The following is a 6,065-nucleotide window of genomic DNA, read 5'->3' on the forward strand; positions in this document are numbered from 1 at the left end:
AAGGAAGCTGAGCTCAGTGACAAGAGGTGAATGGCCCTGTCAAGCTGCATATGAATGCTACATACTGCAGCCATTGGAGTCCATGGCCACATTCAACCCTCATATACGGACTATGAAAGAAGTGAAAGATTCAGTTAATCAGAACACTGCCTACTTAATTATTTTACTAGTCATTCAGAGCCACAAAGTATTACTGTGGAGGCTAATCAGAGGCCGTGCCTGTCCCTAATGTTTCATTCTGGAAATCATTTGTTTTCCAGAATACGTATTTCCAAATTATTACCGCAGTCTTGATTTAAAAAATTCTCCCTCTTCTATCCAATTTTGGAAAAATTCCAGGAGAGACACTTTATTAAAGGGACACTATAATCACCAAAACAACTTTAGCTAATCAAAGCAGTTATGGTGTATAGATCATGTCCCTGCCGTCTCCCTGCTTAATTCTCTGTCATTAGGAGTTAAATCACCTTGTTTATGAAGGCCTTGTCACTCCTCCCTTAATCCGACTTACCCATGATTCCTAAATACTTTCTGTAAAGAGAGATCTAATGTTTAAACGTTATTTATTGCACAGTTTGTTTAATTTAGAATTTCATATCTACTGTTCTCTTGCAGGAGCCACCTGTGTGTGATTAAAGTTCAATTTACAGAGCAGGAGATAAAAACTTTTAAAGCAGGTTAACATCTGAATTAAACCACTTGTTCCCATGCCTGCTGTAGCGGAGCTCCAATATTCAGCATGCTGCTGAGGAAGCAATAGGATACCCAAGGCACAATCCCCCCAGTAACTGGACCAGTTCTGGGAGTCAACTGTTTTTTATTCAAACACAGCTGGCTTTTATGCAACTCCCCATGCAAGGGGTTTCTTAAATCATATTCCAGGGGCTTACCCCTGGTGGACCTGAGTGGGGACAAGGGACAAAACAACAGTTCACAGACTCCCCCTCTGTGTGTGGGAGATAATTAAGGACAACTCTTTAAAGGAACACTATAGTCACCTAAATGACTTTAGCTAAATAAAGCAGTTTTAGTGTATAGATCAGCGGTTCCCAAAGTGTGGGTCGTGACCCACTGGTGGGTCACAGGGCGATTCCCAGTGGGTCGTGCTGACCCACACATCCAGGGCCGCCGGCTAGTCAGGCAGACTGACACCAGGAGGGAGCCCCGGTGGCTTGCCCAGTATGCCGCCGGGCTCCCTCCAATCAGTCTGCCCAGCAGCTACGGCCTGCAGCTCCGCCGGGTGCAGAGCTGCAGGCCGTGTGATAGGAGTCTCGCGAGCTCCCAGAGCGTTACCATGGCAACACTGTGGGAGCTCGCGAGACTTTTATTACACGGTCTGCAGCTTTGCACCCGGCGGAGCTGCAGACCAGAGAGGTAACACACCGGACCACCAGGGAATTCAGTGAAGGTAGGACACAGCCCCCAGACATCCCCCTGCCCCCCCCCCCATGTAACCCCTTCACCCCATGTCCTCCCCCAAGTAACCCCTTAACTCCCTGCCCTCCCCCCATGTAACCCCTTCACTCCCTGCCATCCCCCATGTAACCCCTTCACTCCCTGCCCTCCCCATGTAACCCCTTCACTCCCTGCCCTCCCCCATGTAACCCCTTCACTCCCTGCCCTCCCCATGTAACCCCTTCACTCCCTGCCCTCCCCCCATGTAACCCCTTCACTCCCTGCCCTCCCCCCATGTAACCCCTTCACTCCCTGCCCTCCCCCCATGTATCCCCTTCACTCCCTGCCCTCACCCCATGTAACCCCTTCACTCCCTGCCCTCCCCCATGTAACCCCTTCACCCCCTGCCCTCCCCCCATGTAACCCCTTCACCCCCTGCGCCCTCCCCCATGTAACCCCTTCACTCCCTGCCCTCCCCCATGTAACCCCTTCACTCCCTGCCCTCCCCCCATGTAACCCATTCACTCCCTGCCCTCCCCCCATGTAACCCCTTCACTCCCTGCCCTCCCCCCATGTAACCCCTTCACTCCCTGCCCTCCCCCATGTAACCCCTTCACTCCCTGCCCTCCCCCCATGTAACCCTTCACTCCCTGCCCTCCCCCCATGTAACCCCTTCACTCCCTGCCCCCCCCCCATGTAACCCCTTCACTCCCTGCCCTCCCCATGTAACCCCTTCACTCCCTGCCCTCCCCCATGTAACCCCTTCACTCCCTGCCCTCCCCATGTAACCCCTTCACTCCCTGCCCTCCCCCCATGTAACCCCTTCACTCCCTGCCCTCCCCCCATGTAACCCCTTCACTCCCTGCCCTTCCCCCATGTAACCCCTTCACTCCCTGCCCTCCCCCCATGTAACCCCCTCACCCCCTGCCCTCCCCCCATGTAACCCTTCACCCCCTGCCCTCCCCCATGTAACCCTTCACCCCCTGCCCTCCCCCATGTAACCCTTCACCCCCTGCCCTCCCCCCATGTAACCCTTCACCCCCTGCCCTCCCCCCATGTAACCCTTCACTCCCTGCCCTACCCCATGTAACCCTTCACCCCCTGCCCTCCCCATGTAACCCTTCACCCCCTGCCCTCCCCCCATGTAACCCTTCACCCCTGCCACTCCATGAAACCCCTTCACTCCCTGCCCTCCCCCCCATGTAACCCCTTCACTCCCTGCCTTCCCCCCATGTAACCCCTTCACTCCCTGCCCTCCCCCCCATGTAACCCCTTCACTCCCTGCCCTCACCCCATGTAACCCCTTCACTCCCTGCCCTCCCCCATGTAACCCCTTCACCCCCTGCCCTCCCCCCATGTAACCCCTTCACCCCCTGCGCCCTCCCCCATGTAACCCCTTCACTCCCTGCCCTCCCCCATGTAACCCCTTCACTCCCTGCCCTCCCCCCATGTAACCCATTCACTCCCTGCCCTCCCCCCATGTAACCCCTTCACTCCCTGCCCTCCCCCCATGTAACCCCTTCACTCCCTGCCCTCCCCCATGTAACCCCTTCACTCCCTGCCCTCCCCCCATGTAACCCTTCACTCCCTGCCCTCCCCCCATGTAACCCCTTCACTCCCTGCCCTCCCCCCATGTAACCCCTTCACTCCCTGCCCTCCCCATGTAACCCCTTCACTCCCTGCCCTCCCCCATGTAACCCCTTCACTCCCTGCCCTCCCCATGTAACCCCTTCACTCCCTGCCCTCCCCCCATGTAACCCCTTCACTCCCTGCCCTCCCCCCATGTAACCCCTTCACTCCCTGCCCTTCCCCCATGTAACCCCTTCACTCCCTGCCCTCCCCCCATGTAACCCCCTCACCCCCTGCCCTCCCCCCATGTAACCCTTCACCCCCTGCCCTCCCCCATGTAACCCTTCACCCCCTGCCCTCCCCCATGTAACCCTTCACCCCCTGCCCTCCCCCCATGTAACCCTTCACCCCCTGCCCTCCCCCCATGTAACCCTTCACTCCCTGCCCTACCCCATGTAACCCTTCACCCCCTGCCCTCCCCATGTAACCCTTCACCCCCTGCCCTCCCCCATGTAACCCTTCACCCCTGCCACTCCATGAAACCCCTTCACTCCCTGCCCTCCCCCCCATGTAACCCCTTCACTCCCTGCCTTCCCCCCATGTAACCCCTTCACTCCCTGCCCTCCCCCCCATGTAACCCCTTCACTCCCTGCCCTCCCCCCCATGTAACCCCTTCACTCCCTGCCCTCCCCATGTAACCCCTTCACTCCCTGCCCTCCCCCATGTAACCCCTTCACTCCCTGCCCTCCCCATGTAACCCCTTCACTCCCTGCCCTCCCCCCATGTAACCCCTTCACTCCCTGCCCTCCCCCCATGTAACCCCTTCACTCCCTGCCCTTCCCCCATGTAACCCCTTCACTCCCTGCCCTCCCCCCATGTAACCCCCTCACCCCCTGCCCTCCCCCCATGTAACCCTTCACCCCCTGCCCTCCCCCATGTAACCCTTCACCCCCTGCCCTCCCCCATGTAACCCTTCACCCCCTGCCCTCCCCCCATGTAACCCTTCACCCCCTGCCCTCCCCCCATGTAACCCTTCACTCCCTGCCCTACCCCATGTAACCCTTCACCCCCTGCCCTCCCCCCATGTAACCCTTCACCCCCTGCCCTCCCCCCATGTAACCCTTCACCCCTGCCACTCCATGAAACCCCTTCACTCCCTGCCCTCCCCCCCATGTAACCCCTTCACTCCCTGCCTTCCCCCCATGTAACCCCTTCACTCCCTGCCCTCCCCCCCATGTAACCCCTTCACTCCCTGCCCTCCCCCCCATGTAACCCCTTCACTCCCTGCCCTCCCCCCCATGTAACCCCTTCACTCCCTGCCCCCTCCCCCAATGTAACCCCTTCACTCCATGCCCCCTCCCCCAATGTAACCCCTTCACTCCCTGCCCCCTCCCCCAATGTAACCCCTTCACTCCCTGCCCCCTCCCCCAATGTAACCCTTTCACTCCATGATGTGGCAAGTTTATGCACCTAAAGCTTATTGCCATGCTGTGCCAAGTTTATGTATTTAAAGCTGCCACAATGTTCTGAATTTATGCCTCTAAAACTGATTGCCATGGTGTGCCAATTGTATGCACCTAAAGTTTCCATGATGTGCCAAGTTTATACATCTAAAACTGATTGCCATAATGTACCAATTTTATGCATCTAAAGCTGATTGCCATGCTATGCCAATTGTATGCATCTAGAGCGGATTGCTACAGTGTACCAATTATATGCATCTAAAGCTGACATAATGTTCCAATTGTATGCCTGTAAAGCTGATTGCCACGGTGTGCCAATTGTATGCATCTAAAGCGGATTGCTATAGTGTGCCAATTGTATGCCTCTAAAGTGGTTTGCCATGGTGTGCCAGTTTTATGCCTCTAAAAGTAATTGTCATGGTGTGCCAATTGTGTGCATCTAAAGCGGATTGCTATGGTGTTAACTTTTTAAAATATGCATTAAAAGCAAGTGGGTCTCGAAAAACCGTTTTGAAAAGTGGGTCTCTGCCCATAAAAGTTTGGGAAGCCCTGGTATAGATCATTCCCCTGCAATTTCACTGCTCAATTCACTGTCATTTAGGAGTTAAATCACTTTGTTTCTGTTTATGCAGCCCTAGCCACACCTCCCCTGACTGTGATTGACAGAGCCTGCATGAAAAAAAAAACTTTCAAACAGATGTAATTTACCTTAAATAATTGTATCTCAGTCTCTAAATTGAACTTTAATCACATACAGGAGGCTCTTGCAGGGTCTAGCAAGCTATTAACATAGCAGGGGATAAGAAAATCTTAATTAAACAGAACTTGCATTAAAGAAAGCCTAAATAGGGCTCTCTTTACATGAAGTGTTTATGGAAGGCTGTGCAAGTCACATGCAGGGAGGTGTGACTAGGGTTCATAAACAAAGGGATTTAACTCCTAAATGGCAGAGGATTGAGCAGCGAGGCTGCAGGGGCATGTTCTATACACCAAAACTGCTTCAGTAAGCTAAAGTTGTTCAGGTGACTATAGTGCACCCACTTTGTCAAAATATCACTCAGATCCGTTCGGTGGTTTAGAAATGCCATTCAAGTGAAGTTTGGACCGGTCGGCCACAAGGTGAAGCCCCAAAAAAAGTTCCAGATAAATTTAGGCTTCTACCGGTCTTCTTTTGGGAGTTTTCACACGAATGCCGACACAAGCTCCCCCTTTGGCTGCTAGCATTCACATGTTCCCCCTGTTCGATAGTTTAGGTCTCCCGAACGCCGTTCTCCTACTGTTTCGGGAAGTTGAATGGGCAGCAGTATTCCATTGTTCACGGAGTAGAAAAGTTGGAATGAGTTCCAGGTCATCGACGACTATGTACCGCTGCCCACGTTCGAGAGACAAAATGGCAGCTGTTTGTTTGCACACGTGCGTTGGGTAATACAAATGGCGGCCACACAGGGGAAATTAACAAGCAATTTGTGGGGTATTAAATGATGTGAACCCAGAGACCACACAGATGGGGTTCAGTAAACGAACAGAAGCTGAACAAAGAGAATGAAAAAGGGTATAACAAAGGGTATAACAACATTCACCCTGCTACACCTGCTGTCTGGAGAGAAAGAAAAGTGATTTAACTCCTAAATGACAGAT

The sequence above is a fragment of the Pelobates fuscus genome, chromosome 11 (genome assembly GCF_036172605.1).
Source record: "Pelobates fuscus isolate aPelFus1 chromosome 11, aPelFus1.pri, whole genome shotgun sequence".
Lineage (NCBI taxonomy): Eukaryota > Metazoa > Chordata > Amphibia > Anura > Pelobatidae > Pelobates > Pelobates fuscus.